This window comes from Neophocaena asiaeorientalis, unplaced genomic scaffold, assembly GCF_003031525.2.
Source record: "Neophocaena asiaeorientalis asiaeorientalis breed wild unplaced genomic scaffold, Neophocaena_asiaeorientalis_V1.1 scaffold64, whole genome shotgun sequence".
Lineage (NCBI taxonomy): Eukaryota > Metazoa > Chordata > Mammalia > Artiodactyla > Phocoenidae > Neophocaena > Neophocaena asiaeorientalis.
The window spans coordinates 4688031-4707385 of record NW_020185334.1 but is presented as its reverse complement, the minus strand read 5'-3'; the positions used below and the strand labels follow the sequence as shown (position 1 = coordinate 4707385).

The window sequence follows — 19355 nt, the reverse complement described above, 5'->3', positions numbered from 1 at the left end:
CATTTACAGTGTGAACAATAAGTGGAAAAGAGGTCACAGCTTTTCTTGATCCACTGTGCCCAAGCCAGCCTCCCCCATCACTTCCTGCTTCATGCAATGCCATTGTGCCTTGACTTGCAGCCAAAATAAGTACTTAATTTTCTATCTCTATGTGTACAAGCAATATTTGTCCAGTTTTTGGTGATGTTTCTATGTGTTATCAGTGTCTTGCACAGTGTAAATTTTAAGAGGACCACGAGGCAACATTTGGTGCCAAACACAGAAGTAGGTGCAAATTTGCTGCTTTGGGTCAGGATCTGGCCTTGTTTCCTATCTCATATTCTTCCCCCAGCCAGGTAAGATCAATTTTTTCTTCTACCTATATACCTGTTGAACCTCAGTCTGACACCAGATTCTACCCCCAGCAAAAATCATGTAAGGAGCTTCCTGAAAATTAGAAAGTGGTTCCTCGTGACACATCAGTTCGGCTTTAGTTAACAAGGCTAGAGGAGTCAGTGGGCCATCCTTAGCAGGATGTCAGGCAGGCAGCTGGGGCTGTTTAGCAGGTGTTAGGGATGTAATGTGGAATTTAGGAGTCAGTCAGAAGTAGGAATATACCTTTGGGAAACACACAGTGAGGATGGGAGCCAATGAGATTCATCATGGGATAAAGATGGACAGTGCAGTAAGCAGAGAAAAGGCCTAGGCTGGCATTTTGGAGAATAATCTCCATTAAGTAATGAACAAAGAATAGGAAAAAAACACTGAAGGACACTTCAAAGGAGCAGTAGGCCAAGTCAGAGGGAAACCAACACCACAGAAAACCTAGGAAGAGAAGGGTTCATCTTGAGAGGCAAGAGTGCTGCTGGGAATAAAACCAGGATGGGCGGCAAACCAAGGCCTTTGATTTTGTTTGACCTTTGAGAAGACAATTTCGAGGACAGAAGACAGGAAGAGCCCAGATGCATGAGAAGAAGGAACAGGCGTCCCATTTATTTGGTGCCTTCTTAGTTTTGTACTGGATGGTATTCAGACAATATCTTGTTTTATTGAAGTATAAAGAGAGATGAGGAAGTAGAAGACTAGGAGGGAGACTGATAGAAAAAGCAAGGCTAGAGATTAGAGAGTTATTGGTATTTGTGTGTTCATTTCCTTTTAGATGAGAAGCTTTGAGCATGTGTTGAGGAATTGGACAAGTAGCCAGTGGAGAGGGAAAACAGAGACCATAGTCATGGTAGGAGGCAGGTATAAGGGGTTAACTGGTCCATGTGGCAGGGGAAAGTTTCTCCCAAGATGGGCGGGAAGGAAGAAAGTTTGGGTGATGATCCAAAGAAAACTTAAGGAGTTTGGGAGGAAACTTGTGGGAGTTCTCATCAGATGTTCTCAATTTTCCCAGGGAAGTAGGTGGGAAGGTCATCTTTGAGAGTGAAGGGGCAGGGGAGGCAATGGACCTGGAGAATTGAAGGTGGTGAGGAAGGCTGTGGTGGTGAATTCCAGGACCGGGAGGATGTTGTGGGTGATAAAAAGGGTTGCAACCAGGCACCGAGCCCAGGTACCAAGGTCCCCCTTCTCTCTTTACTCTGCCCCAGCCCCCTTTGGCTCCCATGCTGACAAGGGCCAGGAGGGCCTTTACACGCTCAGAGATTTATTGAAAGGAGGGGAGATAGTAAAAGGGAAAAACTCAGAATTGCTTTCAAATAATGAGGGAAGATTTTACAGAAGAGGAGAGAGTTTAGAAGAAGCCTGATCTGAGAACACACAGAAAGTTCAAGGAATAATAAGGGGCCTCTTTGGAAACACATCCCTTAGTTTTGGGGGGAAGGAGAGAAACGATTATCATTCAGTAGATTGCCTGGATTCCTCCTTTTGCTTCATTGTACCACTGCCAGAAATTGGCTTGTAATACAGTTCAGCCAACCTTATCACTTCTTACCTCTGATAAACAATGGATCAGGGCTTTCTTAGGTTACATGTGTTTTTTAAACCATCAGCATTATGCCCTATGAATATTTTCATAGCAATATATATACATTGAATGCCAGAGCATTAAACCAAATGTGGGGCCCTTCTAAGCATGGCTCGCTACGCAACTGTATGAGTCATATACTCAAGATACTGGTCCTGAGCTTCCCTGGTGGCGCAGTGTTTAAGGATCCGCCTGCCAATGCAGGGGACGTGGGTTTGAGCCCTGGTCCAGGAAGATCCCACATGTCACGGAGCACCTAAGCCCGTGCGCCACCACTACTGAGCTTGCGCTCTAGACCCCGCGAGCCACAACTACCTAAGCCCACGCACCTAGAGCTCGTGCTCCGCAACAAGAGAAGCCACCACAATGAGAAGCCTGTGCACCACAGCAAAGAGTAGCCCCTGCTCACTGCAATTAGAGGAAACCCACATGCAGCAACAAAGATCCAACTCAGACAACAATAAATAAATAAATTTATATATATAAAAAAAATATATTGGTCCTGGAAATAACCCAAGGGCAGTAATACAAGTTGCAGAAACCTCACCAGCTTTCTCCATTCCTTACCTCTCACTACTGAGCTTTAGTTTTGGATACTTGGTCTAAACCCTAGGCCAGGTTCTCCTTTAACTCTCCTTGTAAAAAAAAAAGGAACCAGCCCCAGTGCACCACTGTTAATGATCTGCTGCTCTGTGACTACTCTGGGAACCTGGACTGGGAGCTGGGAATGGAATGGTATGATGGACAGAGCTGGGCATGGGTCAACCTGGGAGCCATGTCCCAGTATGGATCATGCATTGGCTCCTAAGTAATTTTTAATTCTTGCCCAGAAGTGACTTTCTTATAGAACCGCCTATGAGGTATCATCTTCTTGGTTCTTTTAAAACAAAAAATTGGCAGCCAAGGCAGGCTATTCAAGTTAGGACAGTCTTGAGGGGAGAGGGAAAAGCCCACTTTGCCATTGGGCATAAGCTTCCAATGGAAAGTGTGTGTCCAATTTGTGATGATATTCACAGTAGAACCCCACCCCCTTCTCTGCTTTCTGATGGATGGTATTCTAAGCCCTGACTATAAAGTTTTGTCTTCAGTGACTAACAGTTTGGTAAATCTCATCTAACTTAAAAGATTTGGAGTGGAGGGAGAAGTTCTCCATCCTTGAGGGAGTTTTTGTAGCTGCACTGGGAATTGTATCAGGATGTCCCATCAGAGTGACAATGAGGTGGGATTTGAGATTCATACAAGACCATGGGTTAGAAACCCTAAAGCCTGCTAAAAATTAGGTGCAAACAACTATGCAGGTTCAGAATAAGTAGGTCAGAAGTTGAAGAGAAGAAGGAGACTTGGTGGAGAGGGGCAGCCCAACCTCTGGATGGCATAACAGAAAGGTGCTGGAAGGTTTGGGAGAACAGCATCTGGGGGAGTGGTGGGAACTAAAAGAGTGGGACAAGTAGGAGGACAGAGCCAGCTATATAAAAGCTTTGGTTACCAAGGCAACTAGTTCAGCATTTTCTTCTCTTTCCTCTAAGGTAACGTGGAGTGTAGTTGCCAAGCAGAGGTGGTGCCTTTTGGCTGAAGTGGGCCTGGTAGGAGGCAGAGCAAGAGGAGGCTCTATAGAAAAGAGTGTAGAAACATACAAGTATCAGCATAAGCGAGTGTAGAAACCTATACCTGTGCAGTCCTCGACATTCAGTTGTTCTGAAGGGGAAATCTCTGCATTTTCTATTTTTGGTCTGATAAATAAGCTCTTCCAGGGTAAGGACTATTTATTCTGTTCTTGTCCTTCTATTCTAGAACATATGACACCATTATCAAGCCCTCATTCTCTACCCCTTATTTTAAGGGGGTACGATTGAGGCATAGTTTGGATACAGTAAAATACAAAATTTGAAGGCTATAGTTGTTGAATTTCTATGTCTCTATATACCTGTCTAACCACCACCTGGATCAAGATAGAGAACATTTCTATTCCTCCATAAAGTTCACCCGTTCCTATCAATACCTACCCCTCTTAAACCAGAGGGAGCCACTGTTCTGACTTCTAAACCTATGCAGTAGTTCTTCCTGTCCTTCAACTTCATACATATTACTTTTATCCTCTGTATGCTCAGCCCAGTAATGTGAATGCTGTATGTGGGCTTGGTTGAATCATAGAAAAAACTAATAGCTTAATCAAAAGAGCTATGGAAACACGGTGATGTTACTAAGGGACTGTGATTTTTACCAGTTAGACATCTTGTAATCTAGAGAAAGTGGCTTTCTTTTTTTTTTGGCTGCGCTGCATGACTTGTAGGATTTTAGTCCCCAACCAGGGATTGAACCCAGGCCACGGCAGTGAAAGCACCGAGTCCTAACCACTGGACAGCCAGGGAATTCCAGGATGCCAAGGCAGGACAAGAGGAAAAAACACCAGGGGAAAAGAACAAAGATCATAAAGTGAGAATGCACGTATGAAAGATTAGGTATTCTGAAGATAAGCACTTCAAGTGAGTGGAGGAAATTAGCAACAGCAAGGTGCCTTAATGAGGTAAATGACTGTCTGCTTTTCGTACACATTTGTAAGCCTTGCAAGAGCAAGGCCTCAAAAGATTGGGTAAAGACTCAGAATTGTTTCTCTCCACGGAAATCTTTAGTAAAAGGTGAAAGAGTTATACGAACTGAAGAGAAACCAGAGTATGCAAGTGGCTTTCTGAATCTCAGTTTCCACATCTGTAAAGTGAGGGCCATAATTCTTTTTTATGTGCCTCAAAGGTAAATTCTGCATGAATCAAATACTTAAGGCAGACTATTTGGCATTTGGGGTTACGGTATCTTTTGGAGAGCATTAATTTAGATGTTACATAAAAGCATATATAAACTGTAAGATGCATTACAAAATATGATATTAAAGTATTAAGGTGTCCAGTGATTGTAATCCTGGATATTTCTATCTGTGGATGCCTCTATGGAACTTGGGTTTCTCCTCAGTCATTCCAGTGGTGTATGTCTGAGTGCAATGTGGTTATTACATGAAGTCTTCACTCTTCTGGAACCTTCTGTTACATGCCTCTGGTCTTTACAAAGTGATCATTAACTTCCAGGTGGCCTCCCATTCTGACTCCGGCAATGGGCCAATTTCTTGATTCTATCTCACAATGTAACTTCCAAAGTAAATGTCTATTAAGCCTTTGTGTAAACATTCCAGGCCTGTAGCAAAATCAACTGAACATAAATCACCCACCGAAAAGGGTTTAGGAAAATGTGTAAGTTTGAAAAATGAAGCAGTACAGTACAGTTTCATTGTGGATCTCTGGCCTCAGTTACCTCAACTAAGATTTCTCTGGTCTACATCACAGTTCATCCTCAGAGGTGGTGGTTTTCAGTTACTCCAAAGGGCTTTGCCCAAATATAGAGAAAACAAGCCCTCTGCATATAAAGACACCAAGATGCCTATTTGGAAATGGGCTTAACCGACCTTCTAAATAAAAGCCAGAATCTACCATGTCCTCATCACTGACTATATCATTTCCACATTTAGAGGGTTTGGCTTTAGAAATCCAAGAGAGTGATTGTGATAAGTGTGTTTTGCTTCAGTATTCTTTCTTTCTTTAGAAATGGATGGTGGATGAAAGTTTTTGCTTTTATAAATTGATTTTGGATTTCTTTCCTTCGGGAAGAAGGGTAATATGATGAAATGAAAGCCCTGCCTGGAGGGATGAAGGGGAGCAAAGGGAGGGTATTTGATGAAGTTAAAGAACTTGACTTGAGACTTGCCTTGGGGGGCTCAGGTGTGCATTATATCTTTCAAGCATAAACGTGTCAACTTGACAATAGTTACTGCAAACTTTACTTTTTCCGAAACTATGACCCAGAAAGCATATTTGTGGCACTACTCCTGGGCAGAGGAATCAACCTGTTTGAAGATAGTCATTTTCAAATAGGTTATCACATTTTCACAGTAGAGCATTTCATCTCAGAGAACATTTTCTTTTCCACATACCTAGCAGGCTCTGAAGCAATATCATGGCTTCTCTTTGTGTCTTACCGAATAAAATATATTGTCAACCTTACTCTCTCTCCCTGTTGAAAAGAAATGTAGAAGAAAAGACTCACCAAAAGGGAATTTTGATATTATGTAAGGATGTTGTAGAGTTTGATAAGCTTTGGGTTGAGTTACCAGGAAAGATCACACCGTATCCTTCTCCAGAAGATAATTCAGGAGATGTTCTTGGCTGAGTTCATTTGGCTTTGGTTCTTTCTGGATGCACAAGAGAGTCAAAGTACTCTAAGACTTGCATTGTATCCCTGTAGTCACCTATGTCCCTGCCCGGCTCATATTCCTTTGCCCAAGCCAGGAGGTCACTTGCAGATGGCTCTAGTATATGCGCTCTAAGCCTGAGTGCATCTGGTCCTGCAAGGCTGCTTCTCCTAGGCATGGGACAGGCTGGAAGTCTTCACTGCAGGGTCATAGCCCCAGAATCACCCTTGACAATGAGGGATGGAGTTAGCTGATGAACTCCCCAGCTGCATCCTCCCTCAGAGGGACAGTTCTGAGGTGTGTTGTGTGTTCTAGAAAGTCACTCACAGGGACCCTGGTGGGATTGTGCCTGGTTGACCACAGTGGTAACCTGCTCATAGCACACCCTTCATTGCTTCCTTCACTTTCCTGCTTCTGCTGGTTCTTCACCTCCCGTGTATTTGCATGCAAATAAGTTTCTCATGGTCTGTTTCTGAGAGAACCCAAACTAAGACAATACCTGACCTCCTCGCTTAAGGAATTGCTTAGGCCAGGCATGGAATCTGACGAGTCTTTATGACATCAGCTGTAATATTTAAATAAGAAAATAATAATAACAATTTGTTTAGCATTCACTATGTGCCAGGCATAGTTCCACATGTCACTCTATATATATCTATATCTATAGATATATAGATATATAGATATATTTACCTCTATGAGGTGTGTATGCTTACCATCCCCATTTTGCAGATAAGAAAGTAGAGGCATGGTGATTTGCTCAGTATCACAAAGCCAGTAAGTTTCCAGCCAGGATTCAAACTCAGGCATCTGCAGCCAGCATTCCTAACTACTAAGCTGTCCTACCTACTCCTTTGAGAATCAAATAAAATAATGGACATGAAGGTTACTAAAAAAAAAAGTTCTGTGCAAATGAGAGTGATGATTATAACTAAAACCTACCCAACCTTACCCTTTTACTACTCTGTGTGTTGAGGGGATTTCAGCAAAAGCAGAGGCTGGCACCAAGTCTGCCCCGCTCACCGAGAGCCGCTTACAGATGAGTTGAACTCAGTCTAAAAGGATAATAGATTCCATTTCATAATTACTGTTTGTTGGAGTGATTGTAAAGACATCCGTTGTCAAGATTAGGGAGGTTTCATTGCAGTGGATCGTGGGAGGCACCGGGGCAGCTAATACATGGAGGCGCATTAAGAATGACGTCACCACCGAAGGATAACCTTGCTGCAGATGAGATTGCTTTGGGCATGTGTTCCAGTGTAGGTGCCAAAAATGCCAAGACTTGGAGAAAGGAGAGGAGAAAGTAGAGCTACTTCCTCTGTATGCTTTGCTGCTTGGAAGGGAGAGAGAAAAATAGCAGGAAATGCTCATTTCTTCTCCTGGGATCTTTCAGGGACCTCCTATCTGAACAGGACGGTTGAATTTTGCTTGGGTAAGGGATGACTTGCCAGAAGATGAAAAGCACAAGTACAGTCCTTCTCTGCTGCTCCCAAGCAGCTGCTGGGTACAACGTAGTGAGAGATGGTGTAAAAAAGGTGTGGGGACAGGTGTGGCTCCAGCTTCATGGCTGAAAGCATCCCTGGAGGGCAGCTCCAGCAGAGCAGTTGGGAGTCAGAATTCTGAAAAAAGCAGAAACAAAGAGGCATTCTGCTTTTTCTTTACTATCTTCAATGAGGCTGTTTTTAGAGGGGCATAAAGGTAGTCATGATTTCACAGGCACATTGGAAGGGGCCTAATCTCCACCAGGCCTGGGAAAAACTGTCTAGATATTACAAAGGCACAGAGCTGGGGAAAAGAAATTCAGGATCCTGAATGTTTCCATGGACTTCAAAGTATAAGTGGTGGGGTACAGTTGACAATGGAGTTGACCTCTGTTCCCTTGGTGCTTCGGTGGACTGTCTCAGGACTTGGCACACTGCCGCCCTTCCAAAGCAGATGGGGGAATAAACACCATTAGCACACTGATAAGTGTTTGTTTTCCTTTGGCATTAGGGCTAAGAAAAATAAAGTGGGGAGGGTATCAGGTCCTGAAGTAAGCCTTTAAAAGGTTTCCCTTTTTGATTTTTTTTTATGATTGTCTATTTATAACAGCAACAGTCACAAAGAAAAAAAAAAAAACTTTAATTACCCCGGAACACATTTTGCCAAAATTGCATTTAAGTACTTTTTATTTATGAGCAAGATGCATTATCTTTTATGATGTCTTTAAACCAGTGAGGGGAAGTTGTGGGTATAAACCAAGGTGTTCTGTGGCCTGTTGTCTTTTTTTGAATCCCTGGAAAGGATCACCAAGAAGGATGCTCCAGATAACTTCATCTGCCAGGCAGTTTGCACGAGACGAAAGAGGCCTTTCTGAAGTCCATTAAAGATGATTCATTACTATTGGTCATACACGTTTGTGTTTTATTGCTTAAATGTATAAATCATACATTGGCAACTAATTGTATCTGCCACACTATTTTAGGCCCTGGGAGGACTAGAGAGGTACAAGATGTGATTATTATTCCCAAGGAAAGTCCAGTTCAATTAGGAAGACAAGATGGCCATGTGTGTGATAGTTAGAGACAACACAAAACATATGATTAAACAGCAAGTTGCGAATTACAGGCTGGGAGTGCTGTAATTCTCTTAGCGGTGATGCAAGAGGTGTTGTGGAAGCAGCAAAGCTTGAGACAGGTCTTGAAGGACTGGGGCAGTTGGAACAAGTTGAGGAGGTGTGGAGAGGTCATTCTGGGTTAGGAGAATGGCATGCACGAAGAGCACGGAGGTGAGAATGCACATGAATGTCTATGACACCTCAAACAGAGCAGACTGCTAGATTGGAGGGTTTGGGCAAATGAGTGAGCAGTAAGATGAAAGAAAACAGAGCCAGAGAGAGGAGACAGGCTGTTCTAAAATCACGCATTCATCTTCCTCTCAGTTCTGTTACAAATCCATGTTAGATCATTCTGTTTTGTCCATTTGCTTACTGTCATTTTTTAAAGGCATAATCTGTGTATATAGCATGGTGCTGGGAGACATGGTCTGTCTTAGTTTGCGTTTCCCCAAGGGCAGACCCTGATACAAGGAGTCCAGGGCAAGTCATTTATTTGGGAGGTGATCCTGGGAAACTCTAGAAGCGAGTAGAAAAGTGAGACAGGGAGGTAAAAGAAGGCCATAAGGGGTGTGTTATCAAGATATTTACCAATGTGGGCAGCTGGAGCTTGATTCCACTGGGGAGCAATGGAACTCAGTATAGGATGTGCCTCAGATGGTCCTGCCTGAGGGGTGAGGGAGTTGGGGTATTTATCCACCAATCCCCTTCAGTCACTGGTCAAGGGCTGCTTTTGAGGGCATTAACTCCCGGACACTTTAAAAAAAATTTATTTTATATTGGAGTATATGGTTGCTTCCATGTCTTGTCTATTGTAAACAGTGCTGCAGTGAACACTAGGCTGCGTGTATCCTTTCAAACCATATTTTTCTCTGGATATATGCCCAGGAGTAGGATTGCTGGATCATATGATAGAATTCGGTAAAGTTGAAGGATACAAAATTAATACACAGAAATCCCTAACACTTTTGTGCCAGAAAAAGTCCACAGGCAGGAGTTGTAGGTGCTTGCAGTAGGCAATTTTGGTGCTAATATGTCAGTATTTTTAGCCTGGAAGTTGGAGATCATGCATTTTAGGCGCCTTGGGCTGCTATAATAAAATACTGTAAACTGGGTGGCCTACAAACAACAGACAATCTGAGGATGGATGTCTGAGATCAGGGTGCCAGCATGGTCAGGTTCTGAAAGCCCTCTTCCAGGTTGCAGACTGCTGACTTCTTGTTGTGTACTCCCATGGCGGGAAGAGGATGAGAGAGTTCTCTGCCATCCCTTTTATATTGGCACTAACCTTATTCCTGAGGGTTCCACCCTCATGACCTAGTTATCTCCCAAAGGCCCCACCCCCAAATATCATCACATTGGGCTTAGGGTTTCAACATATGAATTTTGGGAGGTCACAGATGTTCAGTCCATTGCACTGTACTTCACATCCTCAAATGAAGGTCAAGTCACCCTGGGACCAAAGTTCTTGACTAGCGGTTATTTACCTTCTCCCATTGCTTCCCATGTGTTACCATGGTCTGCTCTGATGCAGAGCAAACTTTGGAAGGATAGCTGTACAGTTTGGGATGTGGAAGCATGAGGGAGAGTTTTAGTTATAGTAAGACTCTACCTGGGTTGGTTTCCTTCTAGTTCAAGGAGTTTCCAACACAGATGTGAGCGAGATTAATAAATATGATAATGGCTCAAATTTGAAGGATCCAGAGCAATGATTCTGGGTTGGACCCTGGGTTTTTAGTGGAGAATATGTGTCAGTGAACTGAACCCATATTTTAGTTTTCATGGGAAAACTCAGATGGCCTCATTAAAAATCAGAAAACAAAATATCCACCCACCATCCATCCTTCCCCCAACACACATCCCTTCCCCTGCCCTCCATGACACGTAGCATTTCCACAAGCTACTTGGGAAATATAAATACATTCAGGGGTTTACCTCAAGTAATTTATTTTCTCTCCATCTGCAGCAACACTTTATGCCAGTCGTGTTATGATCCAATGAGAGAGAGATCAGTTAAAGAGAAACCACAGTAGAGAAAGCATTTAAGAACAACATTCTTCCTTACTAAATTTTAATTTTTAAAATTTGCTTTGGGTTGTATTCAGTTAATAAAGAGAAGAAAAGAAATAAGGAAGGAAAACCAAAAAACATTTTGTTTTTCCATATGCCTTTGTGGAATCCTGGAATTGAAAGAAATCCTGAAAGGCCATTTTAATGGTCTTAACTTTCTGTCAATATTTGTTGAGTTGAACTAAAGTTATATTTCATATGAGGGATAGAAGACTTACAGAGAGATTAAAGCTCCCTCAATAAACTGGTATTGTCTGTCCATCCATCCATCCATCCATCCATGCATCTTCTTACCATTAGAAAATTCTTTTATTCCAAGTGCTGTCAATGTCAATTCTTTTTCAGTACATGAAAAGGAAAAAGAATCTCTCTTTATTACAAGACAGATTTTAGAGCAGGAAGACGATTTCTGCATCAGTGTGAGTTAGATTAATTAATTACAGCATCTCTCTCTGATAAGGGTTCGTGTCTGGGTATCTCAGGATAGCTTTTTTCCCCTGGATAATTTTCACTCCCCCTTTGTAATCTAACTGGTACTTTTACTACATGTAAGGTCAGAGGGTTTTTTTTTGTTTCTTTAAATATTTTGACATAAATGAACAATTTTGGGAGTGCACATGAATGACCTGAAAGATGTAAAAGATGACTTAAAAATGGAAAGTCATGCCCATAGATAAGAAGAAAATAAGATAAGGATGCCAGTTCTTCTTTAATTTATAAATTTTATGTAATCTCAATAGCAAGAAGATTATTTATTAAAACTAGGCAGCTGATTCTAAAATTTATTTAGAAAGGTAAATAATTAATAATGACATTCTAGAAAATAAAAATAATGAGGGGTGACTATTAAATTTTATAAAAACTCATTAATTAAGGCCATATGGTACATGCGTATGAATAAGAAAACATCATTGGAACAGAATAGGAACTCCAGAAACAGACACTAATACACATAAGAATTTAAAATAAAATGAAGGTTACATCTAAAGTCAGTGAAGAAAGATTATTCAATGAATTAGGTTAGGACAACTAAATAGCACATCACACCTTACAGTATGATAAGTTCCAAATGAATAAAATAGTTAGATGTTAAAAAAGAAACCATAAAAGTATAAGAAAATGCAAAAATTATAACTATAGGAGGGGGAAAGTCTAATGATGACAGAAAACCTGTAAGACATAAAATCAAAGATTGATTAAAAATAAAGTATTTGTAGCCAGTAAAAATCACCAACATCAAAGTTAAAGAGAAATGACAAACTGGGGAAAATGTTGTAATTTTGTCAAAGTGTTAGTATGCTATGAGGAAGGCACACAAACCAACAAGAAAATGACTATCAACTAAATAATGAACACAGGATGGTTTACACAAAAGGAAATTGATAAGAAAAGATCATTTACTTTGCTTATAAAAAGAGAAATGCAAAGTAAAGCTAAACTAAACTAAGATACAATTTCACCTGTCAAATTGGCAAGACTTGAAAGTTGGTAATGCCTGGTGTTGCCAATGGTGTAGGTGAATGCAGACTTTCAAGTATAGTGGTGCATAAGGTAAATGGTAGGGGTCAGCACACCACAGGCTGTGAGTGAAATCCAGCCTGATGCCTGTTTTTGTACTGCCCATGAGCTAAAAACCGTTCACATTTTAAAATAGTTGAAAAAACATCAAAAGCATAATATTGTGTGTCATGTAGAAATTATATAGAATTCAAGTTCCATGTCCTTAAATAAAATGTTATTGGAACTAAGTCATGCTGATTTCTTTGGTTGTTCTATGGTTGCTCTTGTGCTCCAATGGCAGATTTGAGTAGTAGCAACAGAGACTGTCTGAACTGTACAGCTGAAAATATTTACTTTTACTTTTTCTATAGAAAAAAATTTCTGAGCCCTGCCCTACAACTTGGCAATATCTATCAAAATTATAAGTCCCCTTTGACCCAGTGAATTGACAGCTAGGAACTTATTCTGTAGACGCACTTTCATATGTGTAAAATGACACATGTCCAGGATACGTCATTACAACATTGGTTGGTAAAAGTTTGGAAATGAACTAAATGTATGTCAGTAAGGGACTGGCTGTGTAATTATAGTACATCCACACAGTGAAATACTATGCAGTTATAAAAAAGAATCTACATACCAAAATGGAATAATCTCTAAAATACATTAGAATTTTTAACCATGTGATTATCTTATCTGTTCAAAAAAGGTTTTGAAAAATTTCCTTCCCTTCTCCCATTCAGTTATTCTCTATCTCAATTCCTGGTAATATTTTCTTCATACTATGTCTCCATCTGAAATTTTTTTTCCTGTTTATTTCTCTAGTATCCTTCCTAGACTAAAGACTCTTCAAGACTGGTGACTTTGTCTGTATTGCTGACTGTCCCAGTGACAGCACCTGAGCCCTATGGAATGAAGCATCATCTCCCTGTCGCTTAAGAGGCAAGGATGTGGGGGGTGGAATACATATATATGGGCAAGGGGCTCCCTTAGGAAAGAGGGACACCACTCAGAGTCCATGCAGGATTCTGACAGTGGGAGTCATAATTCTATAATCTTTGAACCCTCCAATAAATCCAGTCTTCTGCTACCACCATTATCACAACTGGAGACCAAAGATGCAGTGAGAGAAAAACCAACAGTCAGCAAGTGAAATAAACCGAAGACCTTGCTGTTTCACATGTAGCTCCTGGTGTTAGATATTCTAATGTGCAGTGTAGTTTGGAACAGAGGAAAATTAGAAATAATCCGAGTGTCCACTGACAGATCCATGATTGGGAAAATGCTGGAGTACCTTGCAGATATTAGAAGGAAGAAGAAAGGCCACTATAAATTGACTTGGAAAGATGACCAAGAGATGTAAAGTCAAGAAAGCAAGTTATAAAATAGTTTGTGTGATATGACCCTGCTTTTTAAAATGTTATGCATAAGAAAAATTAAAAACAATGGAGAAGGCACTCTGTTGGCACTGGTTGTTTCTGGGGGCCTGTGAGAAGAGGAAATTTCACTTTTTATGTTGCATATTTATGTAATGTTTGAATGTTATTAATGTTTATAAATTTCTTGTGGAATTAGAAAGAATAAATGAATCTATATTTGTATTTAGCTCTGTGTGTAAATGTCTGAATTCCTGACATGGGAACCTTATAATAAGGAATACACATAACTTATCTAGAGAGCCCAGCAAAGAATAAATGACAGGAAACTAAGGTCTGGAATCTGGAAAGCAAGGGTGCCCATCAGGATTCCTGAAATATGACTCTTGGGAGATAGAAGAGTATATTCTTTTGACATTGGCTCCCTAAAAAGAAATTGAACAGGGCTGGAGATGTGGGAAAGAAGGATGGTTGTCAGAATAGAGGGGCCCTAATGTTGAAATAATAATCCAAGGACTAAAGTGGCTCCAGGATGGAGTTGAGGAGACATGTCCATATACCACCCCCTATAAACACCTGCTGTCTTTGTTATTATGTCCTGCTCTTGTTTTCTTAATTTTTCCTGATGCAGCTGAGACAACAAGACAGGGTGGTCCAGGGCTGGGAGTGGAGACACCTGGATTCCAGTCCTTCCTCTCCCCTGGACTTGCCCTGGGACTTCGGGTTGTCCACAACCTTCCTCATTTCCTCAGTTTCCCATCCACAGCAAGGGACTGACCATGTCCTCATGGTCTCAGATGACGGTGTGTATATCATGGGATATGGATTTTTCTTAGACAAATGTTTGCTATAAAAGTGTGTGTGGATTGACATATATACACTAATATGTATAAAATGGATAACTAATAAGAACCTGCTGTATAAAAAATAAATAAAATTCTAAAGTTCAAAAAAAAGTGTGTGTATCTCTTTAATCTTAATTTTTTTCTGGCATCCTATCCAGAACTTTCTATTGTATTTCCCCTTTGCATCTTCACTCTGAGGGTCATCATGCAATAGTAGGGCTGGAGGATGACATAGAAACCATCTGGCTCAAGTCCATCTGTTTCCAAATGAAACCCAGGGAAAGCTGAATGTCTTGGTCTGGACAATTCTCCAACTTCAAGCTGCACAGGAATCACCTGGAGATCTTGTTAAAACACAGATCCTGATACAGTAGGTGAAGGGTGGGCCTGAGATACTGCATTTCTAACAAGCTCCCAGGAGATACTGATGCTGCTGTTCCCAGCCCGAACTTGGGAAACCAAGAGTACAGGATACAGAGCTTCTCAGAGGCAGAGGATGACCTTGGCCCAAATCCCCCAACTCACTGTCTAGTGTTGTTTCCTACAGGGGGCATAATTATGAATCCATTTGTTGTAAGACCTAAAGCTGTCATCTATCTGAGAAATTTGTGTCAGAATCACTTGGGGGAACTTTAAAATTTGGAGGCATCTGGGCCTCTCTCCCAGAGTTTCCACTTGGTTACTACAGGCTGAAATCTGGGACTTAGTATTTTTATAAGACCCCCTGATTATTTTGATTTATTCAGCTCATGACCAACTTTTGGAAACCACTGTCTAAGTCATTTAGGAATATTGAATTATATGTGGTCTGATCTGAGTTTTCAACTTTATTTTAACTTGTTATTTTGTTAGTGCTTATTGAGTCCCTATATATTTCTTGTCACTTCCTTAACCACTGAGAAGAGCAATGTACAAAAAAAAAAAAAAAAAAAAAGGAAAAAAAGAAAGAAGGATAGAGTATGTTAACTCCCATGAAACTAGAAGGATAAAAAAGAAAATATAGGAAAATGATAGAGGAGAATACAAAAGTCAAATAAGAGACTCTCAATCTTATAAAAGTCATGAAAAAATAATATACTAACCTAAGTATGCACATAAATGTTAAGTGCAGTCAAATAAAAACAATTCAGAATTTACCATCTATGGGTAAAGAGATGGCAAGACTGTGAATAACTTATATACAGTGGAACACATCATATTCACATTTACCTTATGTAAAGTTGCCTCTACAGGCTTAATAGAAAGGAGAGTGTTAGAGAAAAAGAACTGTAAAGTGTGGACAGTTTTGTCCACTGTTCCCTTAAAGGAACAAGGGATGCTGAGTCAGTCAGACCCACTTCCCTTGCACCACTCATGGTATAAGCAGCTGTAATGCTGAGACTGGTTGTTAGGTTTGAAGATAAACTCGAGCCAGTTTCTTCAGTGATCTGTTTGTATAACAAAGGAAATACTAACTGTATAAAAAAGAAAATAAAAAAAATTCCCTTTGATCAAAAAAAAAAAAAGAAAAGAAAAGTCACATGCATTTATGACTGTCAATACAGAAATACACACAGCCACCCATGTCCAACTTATACATATCTTGGGTCTGGGGGTGAGTCATTAGAGAAGATATATTTTAGACTGAAAAGACCCTTGGAAAACCTTTTCTAGAAATGCATTTACTGCCACCTCCATTCTCCTTGTGTATTTGGATTAAGACAACCTAAGTATCATCTTAGAGTAAAGAACACCTAGATTTTATTCTAAAAACCTATGTTCCAAAGTTTTCTGAATGTTTACTCCTGTTAACTTTGGGCAGATTTTCTCTTTTTTGTCTTGTTTTTTGACTCTTGTGACAACCAAACAATAGTGGGATTTGCTCTCTCACCATCAACATCCACATCACAATCTGGTTGGGGAAATAATTCAAGAGCAGCCATCTGCTGGAGGAGCCACGTGAGCCAGGGAGGTTGCACCTCAAAAAGGAATGCTCACGTTTTGTATGTTCTCTCAGTTCTCTATGGCTCTATACTATTGCTTCCTCTAAGGTGCCCACAACAAGGATGGATGAACCTATCTTCACGCAAGCACAGTTCAGAGGCATATCTTTTCCAAGCTTCTCAGAAAGAGTTGTGCTTTGTTCTAGCATTTGACCTCCAGCAACAAGAGACTTTTTCATTTTTTATCAGCATTTAATTGCAATCACTGCTGTTTTATGACCTGACAAAGGCCTTCATGTCCACGGTTCGGTCATTGTTTCCTGCTCTTTGGCGGGGCTTGATGGTCATCTTCCCTCCCAATGTTCATAGAGGTGTCAGCCCAGATGAATTTTCTAGCCTACAACTGGGTGGGGCAGTGGCTGAATCACGTGAGTTGAGTTTTGACATTTAATAAGACATGAGTTATCTTTGAACAATATATCCCTGCCACTAGCCTACTGTAGGCAACTGAGAACATGCTCTGCTTGCATAATGACATCTCAGTAATGGAAAGAAAGGGTGATTATTCAGAAGCATTGGCATCTAGGGGAAAATCTGGAAAGTGCCAGGTCTTAGCCTGTCATCACTTTTATTCTGCCTCATTGAGAATCCATGGTCTGCCAGATGACGGGAGGTTGATGATATGGAAAGTAAAAGATGGGGCACCAGGGTGATTGGTAGTGGCCTCGTTCTCTTTAGCTAACAATGGGCTATCCTTTTTATTTGTCATATAAAATGATTTGGTGGCAATCAAAGTACAAATAAAAATGTTCAAGGCTCAGATGAAACAAGTTTGGGTGCCTGTCACCTCCAATAACTGTCTTAAGAGAATGGAACTGTCAACATATTTAAGAAACTAATTTATTTTTCTGGCAAGAAATAGAAGCAATGATCCTAGACTCCCAGGATTCTCAGGGTTTTCTCGAGCATTTAATATACTGTTCTCCACAGTTTTTATTTATTTCATGCATATTCACCTTGACTCCCAGATAGACTCTGTATTTCCCAAAGGTAAAAAGCAGGTCTTTATGTTCTGTTTCTTTTCTCCTTACACACAGCATGGAACATAGTTCCTAGCATATGATAGAAACTGAATAAATCCTTGCTATTGCTAATAATAGCTATAGTTAGGGGCCTCAACTACGTGCTAGTTATTAATCTGGGTGCTTTACATAATAGTTCATGTAATTCTCACCCAATCCCTGAGATGGATATATTGTATCTCTTCTGAGACTATGGGAAGGATGTTAATACTTGCATAATGGCAAAGGCCAAAAGCAAAATTTGAACCCCCCGTGATTTTGGACCTTTTCACTGCGCCATGTTATATAGACTGCACCATGTTGATAAGCCTTGTTCTGGGTCTGAGATGTGTCTTCTTCAAGCAGACCCTGGCCATCAGGGTCTGGCCTCAGATCCTTCTTGACTCAGTAGGTGGATGACATTATACTGAGAAACATGTAAGTGGAAGCCTGGTGTGAGCAAAGAGAGGGTGTATTCTGCAGTGGTGCTCTTGAATTATTTTTGTATTTTTGATCATTTCTCCTGGTTTTGGATTTGGTATAAGCCCATGTATTTATCTTTGGATTAACCAGGATAAAACCCAAGAGCTGATCGAAACCCTGCTGTATTTGCCTTTCTTAAAAGTAGTCCAGCTGGAAGTTGTGAGAAAGAATTATTGGGAGAGAGGTCCAGGAGATGAGGGTCAGCTTATCCTGTTGAACCTAATGGTGGGAATCAGTCACTGCTTGACTCTTGTTTCATCTTAGTGTGAATTAGGATAAAGGCACTACTTCATCAAGATCTATCTCTACTGGCTGGAAAATTCTTGCAGTTTACTAATTTTATTAGAACTGCCCAAGGTCTAATATTCCTTCTCAACATAGCACTCCTGGCAGCTTCCACTAACCAACTGGAGTTGGCATATGTGATAAAAACTATTTGTGATCCCTGATTTAGAGGTTTTTGTTTTCTTCTTTCTAATGTGTCTTTCTTTTCTAGTTGCAAAGCAAAACACCAGAAAAAGATGTGCTTCATTTTTTTTTGGTTGAAGCCATAGGTATTCCCTTGGGAGGATCCTTAGTCGTTGGGCTGGTTTCTTACCAAATCCAGCTGGAAACTCAGGCATAGAATGTTTCCTATCTAGTTGCCTCTTTTTTTCAACCAATAAGTGATACAGTGGGTAGGGAGTGGGGAGATAGATTCAGCTCTCTCTTGCTGTTATTTAGAATGAGAGCCCAAAGGCTTTTGGTGGGAATAGATGGTCATGGGTAAGTTGAAAATTCTGTATGCCATCTTAAAACCTGGTGGCAGCTTTCCTGAATTTTTCTGAAAGTGACACAAAGGGAACTCAAATGTCTTCATATGAGAGAGATATACTTTTGAGGGAAAATATACAACTTAAATGATCTGGAATATTCCAGAATATTTGTGGTAGATTGATTGCAAATATGTCTCCAATTTTCTATCACTTTCTATATCCATACCATTGACAATGTGATCTTGCAGCTCACTTCATCAATAGGTGGAATCTTTCCCATGCCCCCTTGAACCTGGGACAGCCTCATGACTGTGCTTTGGCCAATAGAATGGCATCCAAGGGACGATATGACCATTCTGATCCTAGGCCTTGGAGGCCTCTTATGCTTCTGCTTGCTCTCTTCTGCCCTTGCCATGTGAAAAAGCCTGGAATATCCTTTAGTAGGAGGTAGAACAGAAATGAGCCATCCCAGCTGAAGGCATCCTCGACCAGCTAGTCCCCGGCCAATCCAGGGACATGAGTGAACTCAACTGAAATCAGTTAAGCCTGGCATGAATCCCCAGAGCCACCC

The 19355-nt window shown here is 40.7% G+C and overlaps 1 non-coding gene across 1 annotated transcript; it reads right to left on the bottom strand.

Annotated features, from left to right (window-relative positions):
* Nucleotides 1-4503: 4503 nt before the first annotated feature.
* Nucleotides 4504-4619, bottom strand: LOC112393306 (U5 spliceosomal RNA). Its single transcript, XR_003001881.1, has one exon. It is a non-coding gene; the product is annotated as a U5 spliceosomal RNA (small nuclear RNA).
* Between the last annotated feature and the right edge of the window lie 14736 nt (nt 4620-19355).